Source organism: Motacilla alba, chromosome 4 (assembly GCF_015832195.1).
Source record: "Motacilla alba alba isolate MOTALB_02 chromosome 4, Motacilla_alba_V1.0_pri, whole genome shotgun sequence".
Taxonomy (NCBI): Eukaryota; Metazoa; Chordata; class Aves; order Passeriformes; family Motacillidae; genus Motacilla; species Motacilla alba.
The window spans coordinates 36,606,623-36,627,734 of record NC_052019.1 but is presented as its reverse complement, the minus strand read 5'-3'; the positions used below and the strand labels follow the sequence as shown (position 1 = coordinate 36,627,734).

General features: G+C 35.5%; 1 long non-coding RNA gene across 1 annotated transcript in view; it reads left to right on the top strand.

Moving 5' to 3' along the window:
- Positions 1-1,171: 1,171 nt before the first annotated feature.
- Positions 1,172-21,112, top strand: part of LOC119700120 — a 38,810-nt gene continuing 18,869 nt past the window's right edge. Inside the window, exon 1 of the long non-coding RNA XR_005256673.1 lies at positions 1,172-1,286. This is a non-coding gene — a long non-coding RNA (uncharacterized LOC119700120). The remainder of the gene's footprint in view (positions 1,287-21,112) is intronic.

Genomic DNA, 21,112 nt, shown 5'->3' with positions numbered 1-21,112 from the left:
AGCAACCATATTTGTGGTTAAATAATAATTGAATTAAGTTCTTTAAATTTTAGTTGTAGTGTTTTATTTCTTCCTCAGCCTACTGAGATTACTGTTTGTACAGCAGATTGTTAACAATTGGACTGGGAACATTTGGAAAATGTTAGATATTGTGGAGCAGATATCAACAGCATTAATTTATGTCCATAAATTTGGATTAAATGAGTTCTCACCCTTCAGGTTTAATCTTGTGGTGTTACTATTCTAAGTTTATCCTTTGTTATATTATTTAATTTTGTGCATAACTTATAAATGCACAATACCCTAAGAAATTATCTTCAAATCCATGTTACAAATAGAAGAGTGGATCTTGTATATTCATTACATTTTTGTCACCCCTCTTCCTGTTGTGTTCTGCTACTTCAGCCCAGCAAAGCTCCAGTTGGCTGAATAAACACTGACTTTCATATCACTGATAATCCATCAGGGATACAGAATGAAAGGGAATAAAGGGCACCATTTTTATCACAAGAAATTACAAAAACCAGTTTTAATACCACCATTAAAATCTCAGGTCTATTTTGTGTGCATGTGTGGTCCCACGCTGTCCTAGATAAGAAACATGCATAATGTAAGACTAGTATGTTGTGTGGTGTTCCTATGAATCTAGCATCAGAACAAACAGGAATGGTAAGCTGTGTCCTTTAAGCTTTTTTGTAATATATTATTTCTAGCTGTTGTAAATATCCATGTGTTGCATAGAACATTCGACTTTTCCATCTGATTCATTTGTGCAAGAATTTGGGTTTTGATTAGTTGCTGAGATAGATGCACAGACTCTCTGCCTCTCTCTTACTCAGTTTTAGTCTCTCAGGTGTCTCTCAGTCTCTCTTTGATAGGTTGTAATCCTTCCAGTGGCCTAGAAGGATATCCAGATGATTTTGTGGTGGCAGAATATCACTGCCTATTTGTCAGGAAGGGAGCAAGGGAGAACTGGCCATTGGCAATTTCTTGTAGCAGCTTCTGTTTAAATGAAAACAGGCAGGCAAAGACAGCGCAGAGAGCAGGGCATCAGATGAAAAGGGATGCAGAGAATCTTACAGCTCAGGTTTACAGTATGGTGCTAGAGATAACACTCAGAAATGTGCAATAACTGTTATATTTCACCTCGCCTGTATGGAGTTCATGCATTGTGTCTGATTGGTTTTTGTTTCTTTCTTCATTGCAGGTCCAGTGATGGTGGTGAGGATCAGACACAGCCCAGAGGTCTCTCATCACGTCTGTAGTGCCAGCTCTGGATCAGAAAGGTATGTGAGCAAACAAAGGCAAGGCACAGAAGCAAGGGTCAGTAGGGTGGCCTAAGAAGCTCCTGAATGAAGCAGAGGCAGGTCCCTCCCTGCAAGACACCCATAAGGTTCTCTCTTGAGTAGCTCTTCCTTCAGGGTAGTGTGAATTTGGGTTAGCACCTTATCAGAGAGCTGTCCTTGAGCACAGGCCACTGTACTCCTGGGAGGCAAGAGTGCAAACTTCAGGCCCTGAGAGTAAACAGAAATGGTGTAAATATGCCAGACATTAAGAAAAATAAGACTGATAGATATATTTACAGACAAAATCAATTACCTAAAGACCTGAAATTGCAGGAAGAAAAGATAATTACTTTGTGAACCATTACAATTCAAAATAACACGACTTCTTTTTGTAGTAGTGCTAATCCATGCAAGTCAACATATTGTAATCTATTTATTTAATTCTCCTGTGTGAAATTAACTGATGGAGAAAAAAGAGTGATCAAGATTTTAACTGTCCCTTTGAAAGTGTTTAAACAATAAGATGTTTTTTATCCAGAAGCAAGTATAATTCGTCACGAATGCGGAAATTTAAATTACACTCTTTTGTGTCATTGTATTACTTTACTTAAAGCAGTTGTTATTATGCTGCAATTTGGTCAGTCTCACCAAAGCTGGTTTGGTTTGATTTTCTGGGTCATATCTCACCACAGTTCTTTGTTTTGATAAGTTCTTTTGCAAAGAGTGCAGTGACATGCAACATACCATTTTCCATTTGAAATATTTGCCACAAAAAGGAGACTCTAATTATGTTCATGACCCATTTTGATGTTTAGAACCTTTCTTTTCCTGCTCTTGGGTTTATTCTATGTATTTGTCCTGTGACAGATGATGAAAGAAAATTCCAATTCATTTAGCCTTCATAAAGATAACCCTTTAACTCCTCAGAATTCAGGCCACTAGTTTTACACTCAGTCTGAAATAGGGTATGGACAAGTCATTTCTGTGAAATGCCCTCACCTCTTACTGGCTATTTTAGGTTCACTTAATGACAATGCTAATAGAAAGTGCAGCTCAAGATTTCAGATATGTGCAGTGACAGTTGCTATCTTAATTATCTATAAAGAGGACTTAAACCCATGTACAAGTAAGCATCTAGTAAATTTATAGGCACACACAAAAATGTTCCAAGGACATATTATGTGAACAATTTCAAAGTAATTGCCAATATGTATTTTGAAATAAAATTTTCATTTAGTATTAATAGACAGTGTGAGGGGAATTATGTATTTGCCTTTTAATATCTGTTTTAGTCTGCTATGTCTCCTCATCAGTCAACAGTCCTTCAGAGTACATACTGCTTATGAGAATTTTCTTTCATCCTCCCTTTCCATCCCTTTGCCATTTGATTTTGTCCAACCTATTGGTTTTGTAATATTAATTCTCATCTTCAAAGTTTTATTTTCATTTATTTATCTCCTAATAAATAGTTTCTTTGATTTTTCCATATTCTGTTTCTTATTGTGTTACTTTATACTTCCAAACTCTCTGTTTTACAACTTTGTTTTCTTGCTAGTCCTTCATCACCTCTTCATTTTACTCCACAAGGGTGTGTTGGGAGGAGAGTAAGGGGAAGGGATTGCATGCTTGAAATTCTCTCCCTTTTGTTAAATCACATCTTGAGGGTTCTTGTATTATGGTTGCAAATAATTTGTGACATAATTGTCTTACATATTATATGTGTTACTTAAAAAATCAACACTTTTAAAATGTAATTGCTCACATCATATATGGATCAGTTTAAAATCAAGCAGAGATGATGCTTTTCAGGTGGGCTCTATTTTTATTGTGTCCAATTCTTAATTCAATACACTTCTTCTATCTTATTCTTCAAACAACATATTCAGAAAAATATATTTAATCTCATTATAAAATAATAATTTTGTAGTAAATTTTTCATTAACTATTTTAATTGGTTTAAGGATATTTTTTATATACAGCTTATGAGAACAAGGCCCCTTATATGGCTAGCAGTTTTGCACTATGACAGGTGAAATCATAGTTACAAATATAAACTCTGTGTGATCTTTTGACACTTACTGATAAGCAGCAGCCAAGATGACAGATAGTCATGCAAAATTATTTCCCAAACCTTTAAAGTAAATTAAGAATGATTACAAGCAATGAAAGCTACCTCTGTGTTCCTGGAAGGGTGGGCTCTGTGATTCTCCATTAACATTAATTTCTTGTTAAAGCACTCTGAGGCTTTTCTCTCTTGTAACTTTGCCAAATGCTAAACATGAGGGTTGATGGCTTCCATGTCATGCACCGGTCCTAAAGTTTAACTATTTATAAAAATGTAACCCTATATGGGTCATCCTCGCAAGGCCAGGATGCAAATATCTTATTTTGCAATAAGGAAAAAAGGAAATCCTTTTGTTAGGAAAAGAAAATTTGAAGCTGTCATTATTATTTAATTTTATATGCAAAAAAATTTTTATTCTTACTAGATCATTTCCTATTGTTATATGCAGCATAATTTTAGCATCTGTGCATATGAAGTGAGAATTTCAAACTTGACCGTGAAATGGTTTCTGTGAATAAAAGCCTTTTGGCTTGTGTGGAATCTACTCAAATGTGTCTAAGCCAGAAAAATTCCGTGTGCTTTGCCTAGAAGCTAAAATCTTTGAGATGTTCTATTACTGGCAGAGAGTGACTGCCCTTAGCTTTCTTGCAGCTCCCACTGCAGACAAGACAATGCTCTGTTACCACCGAGGAGCTGGACAGGAGTGCAGATGGAAGGAGGACAGAAGTCTCTGTTTCCTCTGCTCATAACGGAGGCAACAGAAAAATCAAATGCCTTGAATGACTTTCGGATATAGAAAAAGCAGTAGGTGGTGGCTTTGGAAGCCTGGAGCAACAAAAGCTGGGTCAAAAGGGGATAAATGTTGGAGAAGGGAAAATGGAATTGAGAATGGTAAAATGGAGAGGAAAAGGAGAAAATGGGACAGAGGAGTGGAAACTAGTGAGATTAATGGAGGGAGAAATGCCTGTTTGTGATTTGGATACTCTGTTTGGCATCTTTAATGTATATTTCTATATGCAGGTTTTCATTTTCAGTATTCTTGTCTCTTCCAGACAGTCAGACAGATGTATACATGGATTTGAGGTTGGAATTTTTTACCAAAATGGGATTTTGCTTCTCCAAGAGCATAAAAAACTTGCATAAAGTCTCACTGACCCTGTAATCTATTAATTCCAGGAGCTCAGGGAGAAACCGCTCCAGGGATATGCTCCATGAAATCAACATTTAAATATAGAATGCATAAACAACATTTTAGAATGCAAAATACAGACATGTAGGTAGAGGTTACTTTTGGAGTGTTTAAATAATACATGGTACTCTAAATGTAACTTAGAAGTGTTGCTATATAATTTAAAGATGTATAGAATATTTAGTGCCTTATTATTCTTTCACCATGTATACATTTTCTGCTACCACATGTTTAGAAACACTCTAAGAAATACTCTGTGTTGGAAATGAAAACTGACAGAAGCAGCTGTTCTTGCAAAGTGCAATGTTTCATTTCATCCATGTGCATCTCACATGAGAACCTGTAGACAGTGGTGTGTGGGTGGGTAGTTAATGATGAGGTTATGGTTAAAATGGATTTAATAGTCTAGCTGAGATGGGCACTTTGGTAAGGCATTGAAAATTCATGAGTCCCCTGCTGTCCTCCTGAGTGGCTCAGGGTGCATCATGCTGACCAAACTGGCATGTCTGAGCTGTCTGCACAGTAGTCAGCCTATTTTTATTCCACAAGTACAACTGTGTTTTGTCAGACAGCAGAATCTCTTATTCTGTTGTTTTCTCTCCCTCCAGTCTGATTCTAGTAAAAATTATGCCTTTATGGGTTCTTTTTGAGGTATTTTTTCTTAGAGAATATTGCCTACTCAAAAGTTCAGATCAAATCAGGAACTCCACCTTTTGCTGGTACTGTGTTTATGCCCAGCTGTAATTAGGATGGAGTTTGTGAGGCAGAAGAAAAATAAATACATGTTCTTACTTGAAACAGAATGTTCTGCCTTGCATTCAGCCTCCATTATGACTCTCAGAGGATCGTAATGTTTGGCCCAAATGCTTAATATAAACATCTATTTCCTTAATCAGCCAGAGTTGCCTGTGCTAAGGCAGGAAAGAAAGTAGCTGAAACCTGGGAACTAGCAGAGCAGAACGCTGTGTGTGTTTTTAATTGAAGGGGAACTGAACAGAATCTTTCATGTGGATGAATATTGGTCAACATCTGAAATAATTTGAAGACAGTCTTAAAATCCGCTATGTGAATTCTTGCCTGTCTCCTTAGCAGATGCGAGGAAAGGTGAGGAGGGCTACAAAATCTCTGCTATTGAAATCATTGCAAATACTATTTGTTATGGTGGTTTCATCTATAGAAGGATTGAAAAAAACATGGAAAAATATCTCCCTCTTCACAGAAAGCTTTTAATAGTTTGTAACCTTTTGAGCCCAAAGCAACATGATCTGGTGACAGAATACCTTATTTTCATGTCAGCTGCCTTTCAAACAGCAACTTCAATTGACCAGAAACCTCCTAAAAACTGCCTTATTCCATCCTGTAATTGATTAGCCTTAAGTTTTTCCAGAGATCTTTTTCTCAAATCTACTATTCCTTTCCTCTACTTGACAACAAATGTTTATTAGACAGAACAAAAAATAACAAAAATAAAACAATTAAAACCTTCAGTGACACTTCCAGGAGTATTTATTTTAGAAATATGCAAATGAATAATGAATTATTAAGATTGACCAAGTGGCAAAACATAGTTACCACCCAGGCTCAAAACAGCAAGGGAACCACTTGTAATAGATACCTAGACTTGCGCTTATCTCATCAGTTCCTTGAGTCTCAAAAGAAAAAACCAGGTTGTGATGTATGCATAAGGTTGTCTAAGCACATATAAATAAAAATAAATCTATATATAAAATTACATGATGCAAGAAGCAGTAATTCTGGTCAGCCAAGCAACACACTGGCAGCTCAGCATATATCTTGATATATGTACTGTGCTCATATACTGTTCAAGATCTCAGACTGACATGGGACATACAATCCTAGGCTAGACTAGCTTAATTCTCATAGACTTTTGGCATCACAGGCATCAGCCTAGTGAGATGTTACACAGTCTGTACTGCTGGGCTGACCACTTCACTTGAGGAACTGCATTAGAACTGGAAAAATCCCTGAAGCTCTTTATGGACACAATTGTAGATACCTGCTATCATAAAAATAAGACTCTTACCAAAGAAGGGCTCTTCAGAGGTTTCTTTCATACTATTGTCACCCCCATATCCTTGAACTGAAGACACTTTTTTTCAGCTTTGAATCCGTATCAGTTACTGCTGTCATACAAATTAAAAAATGGAAACACAAATCAAGCCTCTAGAAATTTTGGCAGTGATATTGCCCGTGTGAGTGGCGTTCTGTCAGGCTCTTGAGCATGATACTGAATCTTAACCATCTTGACCAGCTTCAACTGAGGCATGCACCCATACATCCTGTAGGAAGTTCATTTATGTCCTGGGCATGGAGATCTTTTCTGAACTGTGTTAGATCTAGCTCAGCTTGCTGACTGATTTTGAATGAACCATATACTACCTTGCAGGTTGCTTTGTCTTCAGTCTGTTTTGGATCATCTTTTGCTGTTTGTGGCTGAGATCCCTGAATAGCTATTCAATTTCAGCCTATTTGGATCTGGTGAGACTGTGACCTTGTTCACGAGGGCTCTGTCTGTTCTGTGGCGGTTCTTGGTTTCTGACTTATCATTGCTGTTGCACTCTCATGCTTCTCCTTGATGCACAGATCAAAGTGTTGGTTGTCCAGGTGTTGCTGTGTATTTAGGCACAGGTGGATATTCAGAAGATGCACTAGGATGAGGTCATGAAGTGCACTAACCCCTGTAATTACCTAAAAGTTTGTACTTGTCAGACAGCCCGGCTACCGTGTGTGAGTGAGTATATGAGAACTCTGTCTCCTTTAACGCTTTGTTTAATATATATATATATATATATATATATATATATATATATATATATATATAATTTGAAATAATGAACTGATTTTTTTTTTGTTGTTTTGTAGTACATAAAAGTATGCAGTCATATTGCAAATAGTAAGCATGATTTAAAGAGATATGGAGAATGGAGAGTGTCAACATCCTTGGAAAGCTGTCAGAAAGTTGAGCATCTTTGTTCAATCTTTTTGACTCTTTCATTTCATCCTCACCAAATGAAAATTACACTGATATAAAGGGCAAACCACCCCAGATTATTGCTGCTATGGATTGCTGGAGTTTATTGCAGTACCATAACCACTAGATACGTTACAGCAAAACTTACTGGCTTCACTATGTTGTATTCGCAAAAAAGCCCCTAAAATTCTCTGAATCAAACTCTCATATCTTCTCTGTATTGAAAATAAATCATAAGAAACTATCCACAAAGAATTTCAATGTTACATAGGAAAGGGATTCATATATATTTCTTAGTCCTTCCTTTTCCCGTAAAAGAAAGCATTTGTCAAGTGAGGAAGATTTGGTGCAGCACTTGGACAAAAAGAAAAAGGACTGTGCTGTATACAATGGGAGGAATGCACTTCTGGCTGATTAAAAGCCTGAAATTTCCTTTTCCTGGGAAGGGAGAAACACAAAGTTAAAAGACAGCAAAAATTATTGTCCTTGTCTGTTACTTCTTTTTCCAATTGGTTCAACATTGGCAACTTGTTTAATGTATTGGCTGTATAAAAGTGCTCTGTAAGACATAAGTCAAGTGTTCAGTAGAAAGTCTAAAGGAGATATCCAACCCTATGCTTAATATTTGGTTGCATTAGATGTTTTGTCTTGTTCAATAATCACTGTTACAGTTATCTATGTTAATTACTCTTATCACATTAATCAGTGCCATATCATTAATAATATCCATAAATAAAAATCATGAGACAAAATGCTGTTACCTGACTCAAACTAGAATGTATTGAAGTAAATTTTTGTAATACAAAGACAAGGGAAAGAAAGCACAATAAAAACTTTTCAGGGAACTCTTTCAACCCCAAGCAAAGGATGTGAGATGATTAATGCCATGATAATGCCATAGGAATGAATATTTGATAGAATACCTGAGAAAAGTGAATGATTGTTGCTACATGTGACAGAAGATACCCTACCCTCAGGAAAACAGGAAATGAAAGACTGATAACACAAGCAAGGTGTTTCATATCATATCAATGAAACTCATTTAGTGTAACCTAAAAGATTTCATAAAAGTAAAAAAAAAACCTCTTTATTTTTGAGTTAATAAATGTATCCAAAAGGCTGTTTATATTTTTAAATGCCCAAGTTCTTCAGGTTCTCCATCTTTATTGTATCTTTGTGTTTGCCACAACACAAGGACATGAGTTTGTTATGCTGCTTGAACTCATAGTACACCTAGAATACAGTGGGTAAAGGGAAAACCTTTTGTCTTGTAGGTTATCTTAGATTTTGGCACATTCCAGGTTTTTTTCTGTAATAGAGGAGGAAATGCTTGAAAAAGAAGGACCATCTCTTTATTTTTTTCTTCTCCACATCATTTTTTGTCTGCAATTCCACTAGGTATTTCACTTGCCATGTGAAGGATGATGCTTTTGTGCGAAAGTCTCTATTGCTAGATGAAAAATCAAAGTGCTATTTCTTTTCAGGGGGAGATGACTGTATCTCAGACTAAAATTCAGAGGAAATAGATCAGCAAAGAAAAATGTAGGTGCAAGTTATAAGCTTCCTTGGGGAGCTCAGATTCTTTCCTACAATGTGTAAAATTATCCTTGAAGAATCTGTGAATCCTTCAGATAACTTCAGGTTTCTAAATGTCTTGCTAGACCTGAGATTCAGGGATACATTCTGAGATGTAAGTCGTAGTTTCCTTACTCTTTAACATTTTTTATTCCAGCCAATGATTCAAAAATTTTAGGGCTTTATTGGTACCAAGTTATCTGTGTGATAGCAGTAATTGCATGGTTAAGGAAAGAAGAAAGAGTAGTTATTACATAAGGCAACACCTTTTAATTGCTACATCCAAAACTCATCTTACTGTCTCTGCTTACTGAAAGTCAGCTGCAGCGTTTTCTCCCAAACTGGCCTTTTTAAGCTGAAATGGCAGAATTTAAAGTATTTCCTCAAATCATCAGGAAATAATTTAAATTCTATTTATATATTCCTGATTTTATATCAATTCTATTTATGCATTCCTGATTTCATACTACTAAGAATATTTCAGGAAGGTTGTATTTGAGGTCCCTTTTTTGGCATGATACAAAAAAGTAACTATCATGTTTCTACCAAGGACATAGGGGACTGGAAACTTCTTATAATGAAATATTGGTTAAGGTACTAGGCAAAGAAAACCAAGTTATCCCAAGAGTATTGACTCTTAGAAACTGGGAAATTGAAACAACTGAGAAATTTAAATAGTTCTACGCTCTTGGTCTACTACAGCTAGATTCCTCTATTTATTTATAATTAGAATGAATGTTCTACTGTTTTACTACATTTACTTGAGCTTAAATCAGTAAAGCTTTTTTTGTGTGGAGGAGTACATTTAGACTACAAACTATGATTTAGTCATCTTTTATAGTAACAGTCAGTCTAGAAAAGAAAAAAATGGCAGAGGAGAGTAATTTTTTTTAATGAAATCTCAGTGTAAAATAGTGAACTTCTGGTATTCAGAATAGTTCATAAAATTATTCAGTAGGCCATGTCACTGTGAGAACTGAATCCAGAAAGGAATTCAGTTATGAATTACACTAAACTACTTAAAAACGGTAAGATTACATTTAATTATGTGATGTGGCCAAACCTATGTTCAAAATACTTCCGCTGACGCACACTTGACGTGCATGAGTCTCCCTGTGGCTGCACAACTACGTTGAGGCATTGATAACAAATCCTGAGCTCTAGGCTGCTATGGCAACAATAGTAGCATACAGGAGTCAGCTAATTTTAGACTAGCTTGGGTATGTCTACAAAGATTGTTGTTATGCTATTGCCTCCAGTAATAACATAACCTTGGTTCACTTGAGCATTTAAAAGTACGAAGTAAATCCTGAACACCTAAAGGTGATATTTATACGTATATTATGTGTTACTGGATGTTTGAGCAACTTCAGACTTGTTTTTTTCCTTTTTGCTGTATATTCTGAGATATATTGCTGTAATCAAATGCAAGGCATAAAAAAAAAAAAAGGACCTTCATGACCAGAATACATACCTGAGGCAAAACCAATCTCTGCTGGAGATTTCTTTCTGTATTTAGTAGATTGAAAATCCAATAATCTCTTTGACAAGAATGTTAATGTCCATGCTTGTCCCCTGGGAATCGATGAAATTTTCCAAGTAGGTATAATATTCATAGGCAATAGTTATGACATGAAGATGGGAATGGAACATCTAATTTTTACATGAGTGGGGAATAACACAGTACACGGATGGAGGTCACCTTGAATTACAACTGATACATGCTGCAGACTTCTCTGGTCTGGGCAGAATGACAAAGTGCCTTGTGCAGGTAGACCTACAGATAATTTATGGCCTTCAGCAGTCTGCTTTCACTTTCTCTGTATTGCTGATGGCATGTCAAAATTTGAATTTGGTTAAAGACTAATGTCAGTAAACTGTTATAGCAAGAATAGATTTTATCAGGATGCTTGAGGAAATTAATTAGAGAATTGAGCTGAAAACTGTCACAGAAGGTTCTAGAATACAATACCAGATACTCTGACATGAGCAAGAAGAATACTGTATTGATTTTATTTTTTTTAATTATAGACTGATTTAACAAAACATGCTTGCAAATCCATCTCATCATAAAGGTTTTGATGAGCTATATATGCTATCCACTTGGAAGCTGCTTAGGAAACTTTTAGATTGGGAGACCTAAATTAAGTATGCTTGGTTTGTTTTTTCTAACATTTCCTCCAATATTAAAACATGGTTTATTTTAATGTAAACAGAAGTTTGCCTTGATCTCACAGCTGAGAATAGCAGTGATTCCCTTGCCAACAAATTAGCTAAATAGTTTCAATTTACACACCTTATTACCATTTTATCTTGAGTTAGCTAAGTAACATTGCTATTGAGCAAACTACCTTGTTCATAAAGAGTGCATGTATAAGAGGATTTAATTTCTAATAAAACACAGACCCGAAATCAGCACTGCTTGACTTTCACTAAGGCAAGAAAAAACCCAGCTTGGTTTATGAAATGCTTAGATTAAAACATTGCCACTCTACATGGCTGCACCTCCAGATGTGTGTTCTGAACCTGGGGAATATGGTCTGCTGTGATGTGCCCTAAACAGCTCAGATGACAATTGTTGCTAAAGAGCACCGTGTTAGAGCAGGGAATGCAGTAATATCCCCAGTTACAGCACAAATACTTGAAGATTTTGCTGCTTTTTGGAAATATGAGAGTGAGTTTTCCATACAGTGGCAGCAGTTTTGTTGGTTGGTTTTTTATCCTTTGTTTAAGAGGGTTGTTCCAGTGTGTGGGAATGTGTTTTACAGCCTCTGAGATAGACCTTGACTAAACACATTTAGGACTATAACATTCATTCAGTTCTAGAGTGCTACATCTGATGGTGCTCTGTTTAAGAATTGTCTGTTCCTTCTTTACCTGATGTGACAAGGTTGTAATGGAAATGGGGAAGTGATTTTGTATGCTGGAAAGAAGGAACGTTCCAGAGAGGCATTTTCTGAAATTATCATCTGGATGCTCAGAGCATTAAACCTAATTTTTTCTCTCTCTCTTTTTCTCCTCCTTTCTAATATGTTTGTTCTCTTCACCTCATTTCACCAAGTGACCTTTTTACAGATTTAAGGGGGGTCCTGATGTATTTTTGATTATTATTTTCCTGATGCTACCTGAAAAATTTTGGTTTCATCAGAGAAATGAAGCAGGAAGCAAAGGGTTTTTGAAAAAAAGATCCTTTGGCCGTAGAGCTAATAGAAGAAAAGAGTTTCCCAAGTTGGATAATAGAATGCAACTTTAGGACTACTGTAACTGAAATATATCTCAGAATTTGATGGAATTTTTGTAGGAATAGTATTTTCACTATTTGTGCTGTTAGCACAGTCTTTAATCTGTTTTTCAGAAATGGACATATGTGGTGATATGAAGGAGACAGAAAGCAAGGTTGGGGATTGTCACTACACAGAATATAATTTTGAAGAGTGTACTGACAACTAAAACAGTAACTGCCCAACAGGCTACTATACTAGAGGAGGAAATATATTCATCTCTCAAAAGTAGCTCAAAATCTACTGACTTGCTTATGGTCCTTTCACTGCTGAATTGAAAAATCTAAATTTATCTTGTGTCAGTGAGATAACACATTAGGCATATTGGATCAATTCCTGAACACAATTGTTTAGAAAACAACAGGTTGCATGGACAAATCCAGCATAGAAAAATAGCTTCATCAGTTAGCAGAAACTACAGTCTGATACTTTCCTTAATGTACTAGCTCAGAGGATCCAAGAAATTGATAAGGAAAACAAATATTTACGTCTTTAGGGATATGAGATGGAAATACAACACAAACAGCTTGTACTGATTACAGAGCAGTAAGGTGCTACTTTCTCCTGGCCCAGAAATTTATATTGTTTTGAAAATAAGCTAGCACAAATAGCTGGTGAGTTTGGCAAACATAAGCAAGAAATGCAGAAAGGGAGTATGGCTGCTAGACTTTGAAAGAAACTCCTGAGAGGTACACTTGGCTTCTGTTCAGATTTTTTTTCTGCACAAACTTGTGCAAGGTCACTTTTCAATATGCTGTATCTCTCAATTGTAAATTAAGAATAAGACCTGCCAGCCTTGGATTATTTATGCTGAAGATAAATTAAAATTCATAAAAGAACTTTTAGAATTTAGTGTTGCAAAACTGCTAGAAGATTAGTGATTTTGATATAGAGGATACTGGTGATGAATAGTAAGAGCAAACACCACATACTAGACAGCTAATGGCATTAGAAGAAATGACAAAGGTTTGCTTAATATCTGTGGTGGACTGTTTTCCTGAATTTTGTACTTTTTTTTTCTGAAAAGACTTAAGTTTTATGAGTTATTGTTTCTTCTTTTATTTTTCTTTCAAAATAGCCATTAGCTGTACAACAAACCATGCACACTATGAAGGTTTTAATGAGAAGGTGGCTTTTTCATGCTGCAGAAGTCTTATTATGACTTTGAATTGTGGGTTGGCTCAAAGAATTTGAACAAATTATAATATGGGATACTGACTATTAATTATAGTGGAAAAGTAATCTAAGTTGAAAGGAGTACTTTCACAGGGGAATTTTCTTTGTAGATATTGGGACCATTTTCTAATCAGGGAAGGGAAAGAGGAGACTGACTCCTTAAATATTTTTCCATGTACTGTTTCCTGGAACAGCCAATCACAGCCTGCTGTTTGAAATGAGTCTTTTTGTGACCACTTGTGGAACAGAGTCATTGCATTTTGATTAACATATGGTTGGGTCTGGTGGGTTGTCCTTGCCAAGTGCCCACCAAGCTGATCTGTCACTCCCCCTTCTCAGGTGACCTGGAGAGAGAAAATATGATGGGAAAGAACTTGCAGGTTGAGATAAGGCCGTTTACTGGAGCAAAAGAGAATGCTTGTGCATGCACAAAGAGAAAAAAAAAAAAAAAAAGGTTTTGTTCTCTACTTGCCATCTTGCCATCCATGAGCAGTGTTCAGACACTTCTTGGGAAGCAGGGCTTCATCATGTGGAGAGGTTTCTCCAAAAGACAAACATTACAAAAAACAAATGCTCCTCCTTACACTTCTTTTTTTTTTTTTTTTTGGCTTTTATATCTGAGCTGATGTCATATGCCATGGGATACTCCTCTGGATATTTTGTGTCAGCTGGCCTGGTTGTGTCCCCTACCAGGATCCTGCCCACCCCCAGCCCCTTGATGGGGGAGTGTTGGGAGACAGCGCTGGTGCTCTGCCAGCCCTGCCCAGCAGCAGCCAAACCCTGGGGTGTTACCAACTCCTTTCCCGCTGCCAATGCAAAGCACAGCACTGGGAGGACTGCTGTGGGAAAACACACATGAGGTGTGTCTAGGAATATTCAAATAATAGCACTGCCTGACAGGTTCTTTTGGTCACCTAGATACTAAACATTGCAGATATAAAACTCAATAAAAAGGTAATAACTGTTCATAAATGCAGTATATTCTTCAAGTCATCTGTGATAGTTCTCAATGAATGTCAGAGTCTATTTGATTTTAGAGACATCAGGCCACAATATTGTCAGATTTTTTTAGAACATTATTTCAATTTCTTAGAAACATTAATTTGATTTTTTTTGCTGTTCTGTAGCATCTCTGCGTATACAAGTTCTAGAAAATAACTTTTTAAAGTAGGACTGAAAAATCCACTCAGAGTTTATATATGATCTGCTCTGTAGAGTTTTTATTTGTAACAAAACTAATAAAAGAACAGCATCAATTCTTGGTTTTGAACAGAATCAGTGCTTTATAATACTACTGCAGCTTGCTTCCTTAGTGCATTTTTCTTTATACTTCCATAAAATGGTAGTGTAATGTATATGTAATAATATACTGATACAAAATGAAAACTTATGATGAAGTCAGAAATATTTTTCAACATCAAAAATGGTATCTCTTAATGAATTTCAAATACCAAGTGATAGCACTTCTCTTTGATTTGCAAAGTTCATTGAAGGAATATTGGAGTTTTTTATATCTGGAAGTCCTAACTGTACTCTACTATCATTTAAATTCATTTCTCTAGCCATAGATTTTCAAATTAAACTTAATATGGGTAATCTTTTAACTGCATTAAAGGTTTGCTGCTAGCTCTTTTCTTCTTACAGGATTGTCATCATCACAAATTATACACAATAGAAATAAACACACACAAACATATTTCACTGACAAATGAAAAAACCCACCATTATATTATTAAGACTTTGAGTTAATAGTCATTAGTTATCATCAGTGACACATTTAATTTCCTTCTTGATCCTATGTCCTTTTCTTCCAGTAGAAAATATCTGTACATATGCTATTTTCAGAAGTGTTCCTTTCCAAAGGTTCCATTCTTCAACTGCAGCTGATTTCCTTGTTTGCTTTAAGTTCTTCCTGCCTAAAATTCTTTGCAACTTTTCTCTTAGTGCTTAAAAGAGGTCCTATGCTTTTTGCTAAATGGCTCCTTCCTTGTTAACGTTTAGAATAACCCATACATGGAATTAATAATTATTACACCCCCTGTATCTAACATATGTACCAATCAATTATTTCTAGGCATGTCATCAATTCAAATATAGCCGAAGTGAATGTTTACAAAGGTGCCAGGTGAGTTTTGGACAAGGTTCCTGCACTACCCATAGTATTCATGCTTTGTAAAACACTTGCAGTTGGGAGCTGCTGAGCTACAGATGTTTCTGACACAGAAGATAGGAGAAAACGGTGATTCTGTCAAATGAAATAGGAAACACATAGCAATAAACATCCTACCTTTTTTTGTATATTGAGTAAAAAATGCTGATATTGCCACAAAAATTGTCCTTGCTGATTTTAAATAGATGAATTGCTAGTCAGTCAAGTGTTGTGATTGTCACACTCTGCTCTGCACTGATGTGGCCCCACCTCAATTACTCTGTGCAGTTTTGGGAGCTGCAATTCAAGAGGGCTGTAAAGCTATTAGAGAGCATCTAAAGGAGATGCACAAAGATGGTGGCCATATGAAAAGCTTCCATTTTCTCTTTACACTCTTAGTAACAACTCATTTTCTCTGCTTCATGTGCAAAAAAAAAGCCTCTCCCTACTTTCAGAGCAAACAGTCTTTCATTAAAGCTTTATTTTTCTGTGAAGTTTCGTGCAAATCTGTAATTAGTTACTGAGTTCCAGTCAATTAAATACTGGCCTAAAATAGCTCCTGTTTAGGTCTCATGGTATTTTAGGTCTCTGTGGTCTGAGGGTTAGACTGTGCAGAAAGTAAAAAAACTACAGAGGAAGCATTAGTCGGTCTCTTTGGGTTATGTAATCACTTAGTTACCTACCAAAATGGCAAAAAATGTTCACTGAAAGTGAAAGATTTGCAACAGCTGTGTAGTACAGCATGTGCCCTCCTAGTTCAATCACTATAATAGGAATATAAACCAAGCTGTGATTTTTTTAATGTTGAAAAGATTTTATAATTTTTTTATAAAATACAATTTCTAATACTTCATTGGTTTTATTTTTGAAAATGCAGTGTAAATTATTTTTGAAGCTTACTGTGTTTGTACTTTTTCCTTGATATGAAACATGGCATTCATTTTATTCAGTTCCTGTCAGTTTAACATTAACATCAATTGTATTGATTACAGTGGGTTAAATGATGCATTTGTAAAAGAAAGGAAGTATAGTTGATGTTGTCTCAATAACAGAAGGTGTACAGCTTACTCTATTGGAGTATTCTCAAAAAAAGAGAAAAACAGACTGAAGATAGAAAAAAAATATTTCTGTTTTACTTTGTGCTGGGAAACAGCGATTTCATGACCTTAAAATAGGAACAAAATAATTCACAGTTCTCACATTGGGCCAACTCTTCAAACTACAATTGAAAGCCACTGATCTGTACTCTTTTTTTTTTTTTTTTTGTTTTCCTTCTTGTTGAATGTCTGTGTTTCAAATATGTTGATATTATCATCCACTATCATTGTGGTCTACTAAAATTGCTATTGTTACTGTTATTATGTTTTCTTATTATTAGAAATTGAACAAGATGCACAGCACATTTTGCAAAGGTTTAATGATATAACTTCTCACAAGTCAATAGAAACTAGGAATAACAAAACTGAAGAGAGTAAAGTCCTTTTGTTAAATGATATGGGACAGAAAATTCAGCTGGTGAAAGCCCAGTTTTTTGTTGAATGAAAGATTTCTGCATCCAAAAGACTATTTCACTGTCCTGGTCAGAGCTAAGGTTTTTAAGTCATGGCAAGGAAGTTGTTTGGATTTATTTTTTTTTTTGCGTTTTACATATATTTTTTTACAAGGTTTAGGCAAACTGAATTTACTTGTTGTGAATATAGGCAAGTGAATTATTTTAGGATTTAACATCACTGGTGGATTCCTTTCAAATGAAATGGATGCTTCATTTCTTTATACTTTTGCATCATGTCAGCATTTATATCTTGCTTTTCTCTTTTAAAAACTCTTCCTTCTGCCTAGCTTATTGACAAGATCAGGTTACCAGTTTCAAAACTTTGATGGCTGGGAAGCTGCTCCCTGGGCACAAAAGCCAATGAGTTCTGGTTGCCTGCAGTTTTGTGTCCTTTTTCTTTCTATCCCAGCTGCAGTACTTCTAACTCTCCCTCACCCGGCACACTACTGATCTCTTTCTTCTATTTTTCCTGGCTCCTGCTGCTGAACATGGACTGTAACTCATTTCAAACCAAGTGCTAAGGGCCATCTGCAAGGCTGAGCAGACAGGTCAGTCTTGCAGTGTTTAATTGAATGAGACTGGAATTCCAGTACCTAGAAATTAACTTGCAATATGCAATTCTTTAGTAAAAGAGAACCTGATTAAAATTAGTGAGTTTGCTACAGGATATAGAGATGTCTAACTTAGAAATTAAGTTCTGGATTTGAATCCTGAAAAATGTGAAAGAATTTGGGAATCATCCAGCTTGAGGTGTTTAGTTCTAGAAGCTAAGTTAGCATATTTCATTAATTCATTGGTTAAAATTCACATGTGTTTACTGTAGGTATTTTTAAATCACAGCAGTTTTGCATCGCTTTTGTTCTTCTTAGTTAATCAATGTATGCAAGTAAGTATTTTTCAGTTTTCATATTCTCAGCTCATGTAAAACACATAAATCTCATCAGCTGCCATTCTCATTTTTTAACCCTTCAGGAATGTATGAAATCCTATCAAAAATTTTTTACAATTCTCACATGAATTTTTTTGCATGCAAAGGAAGAGTCCTTGAGTTTTGAGATGAATTAAGTAAAACATTTTCATGAATTAACTAAAATTTCTGGATGAAAGAGCTCAATTGCTATGGAGAATTAAAAATAAAATATTAGTTCAACTGTCTTTTACATGATTCCTTAGTCTTTTACATGCTTCTTTAGTCATTGTCTTCAAGTTTGTGTTTTGATAACTTTCTTCTTAGTCCTAATATTTAAAATTGTTTGCCTTCTTTCATTTCACTTACTGTGATAGAGTGAAAAATATTCCCATCAGCAGACTAATTATTTAAGAAAACATCTAGTATAAATAAAAACTAAGTTACTTACTTTCATCTTAATTTTATTATTGATGGTTTGAAATTTCCTGTACCTCTGATAATTACAGGGCAATAACAAAAATGGTCATATGGGACAAATTCCATAAATTCCTGAATTTAAGTTTAGTGTTGAAAGTAAGGAAACTCTACTAGAAGTATCTTGTACAGTCTCACTTCATTATCTTTAAGTTATCTTCAGAGAATAACTATTATGTGTCTTAGCACAGCCTGGCTGGCAGGGCTGTGTTACTATCTTTAACTTCACAGTCCTTGCAGTAGGTCAGGGGAAGCAGGCTGGAATGGGTTTCTTTAGATTGAAGTAGCTCAGTCTGAAGAGCTAATAAACACACATGCTTCATGCAAACGGGTTACTTACCAAATGAACACTGATAGAAGCAGGGGGATTTGCATGCAAGCTTGACTTTGTCCTTGTTGTGATATTTTCTCTTGATATTGTGGCATTTAGGGAAAGGAAGAAAGTGTGTACATTACAATGCCACTAAAAAAAAAAGCTCATTATCTATTTTGAACAAATGAGGGACTTGAGGAAAAATAAATTCCAGGGATTTGGGGTTTGAGGTGCTTACAGGAGCTGAGCAAAGCTGAGAGACCAGACCAGCAGTTTTTTGTGATTGTAATACAAGCTATTTATGTTTCATCAAATGAGAGGAAAAAAAGTACAGGTTGAGACACTGATTAACCAGCTGCAGAATATACTTAGCAAGACATTAGTATTAGTAGATACTGAAAATCTCCATAATACACTTGAACGTGCTAAAAAGAAATGTTTTCCATCCTTTAAAATGGAACCTTCCATTTAATATCTTTTTTTTTCTTTTTTTTTTTGTATCCATTGTCATTGCATGTACAATACTGGGTATTCAATTGCTGGGTCAGGGTTATTTAACATTTAAATATTGAGTTGTTATACTATCTGAAGTGGTCAGCTTAACAGACCTAAGTACTCAGTTGAACACTGTGCTTCTACTTGGAATCGCCTCCTGAAATTATCATGCATGTTGTAATACCTCTACCATTTTTTCTCTCTTTCAATACTAAAACTGGGAGCATTTTATTTCACCAGTTCTTTTAAATGTATCACTGTAATTGAAGAGGGATTGCTTACATATTTCATTATAAGAGGACACTCTGGAAAGAAATTGAGAGGCTGAAAGCACAAAACCAAGGAGGCAAATGAAAAAATCTGTTAAGGAACAATATTGAAAAAAATACTTTACATGTCATCAGATATGACTTTAGATTACCTGCTTTCTGGGATGGATAGAATTCAGAAACTTGTTTTTAAAAATCAAATGCTGCATGTTTATTCCTATAATTTCTATATAAATGACTAGCATGAATTTAGTATTTTGTTTATTTTTAGGTATTTAGGTATTAGGGATTTTTCCTCAATTATTTAAATGAGATATTGCTAATGACTAAGCACATTATTTAGTTCTCAGTGTTCATTCGGAGAACACTGTCTGTTAATTCAGACAGATCCTGGGTGTCAGGACCCATGTCTCTACCGTGAGTTATGTGCCAGTTCTACTACCTGCTGTGTTGATTGTCTTTTGGAGCTAATGGAGGACCTTAATGAATTTGTTGCATTCTAAATACAGTTCTGAGAGGGAAAACCATGGCTTTGTGCACCTTTTCTCTAATCACAAACCTTTGCAAATTATTACTATAATTAAGGTAATAAAGTTGATATTTAGTGAAATTCACACAATAGTTGCATTTAATAACTTCAATCACTTTAGTTATTGGGACTAATTTAGATAATACATGTAGTGTTTCGTATCTGCATGCAGGTGTATTTGCAGGATTGCAAGCAGTCATGTTCTATAAAAATTTAAGACATTACTTCCATTCAGGAGGTATGTGGTAACACTCTAATCATAACTCATTGTAATGCCAAAAAATCATGGATTGACTTCTGCAACCCATGCAATAAACCCCAGCTAATGAGCAGCTGACAGATGAAGAACTTGCCTGTGGTGGAACACACAAATTTGGGGAAGATAGGGAGCCCTCAAAAATATGACTGATCCAGGAGCTAGTGTGAAACAGGTGCAGCAGAAACTTACCTTCTACTTTTACAATTCAGATGGGTGCTACTAATTCAAAGCAATATGCTACACTTGAATTCTTTTCCTGTTAACAGTTTCGTCAAGACTCAGGTAATCCTGTGGGAAGTATCCATTATTTTTCTGTGAGAAACTTGATATTGCTCTTACTATGAACAGCAAACCTTCTGTTGTGTAAATTGAAATTGGTTTTGTTTTGTCTGGCAGCAAAAAATAGTTAATGTAACAGCAGTAATAATGGGCCATCTGTGCTAATGGAGGTATTAATGGAATGCAATAGCAGCTACAATCTTACCTGATTTTTTAAAAAAATATCTGTTTAAAACAGCTTTGTATGAAATAAGAATTTCTATGTAGGTACCTCATGAGACAAGATTGTTTTCACCGATCCATCAAAATGGCAACATTA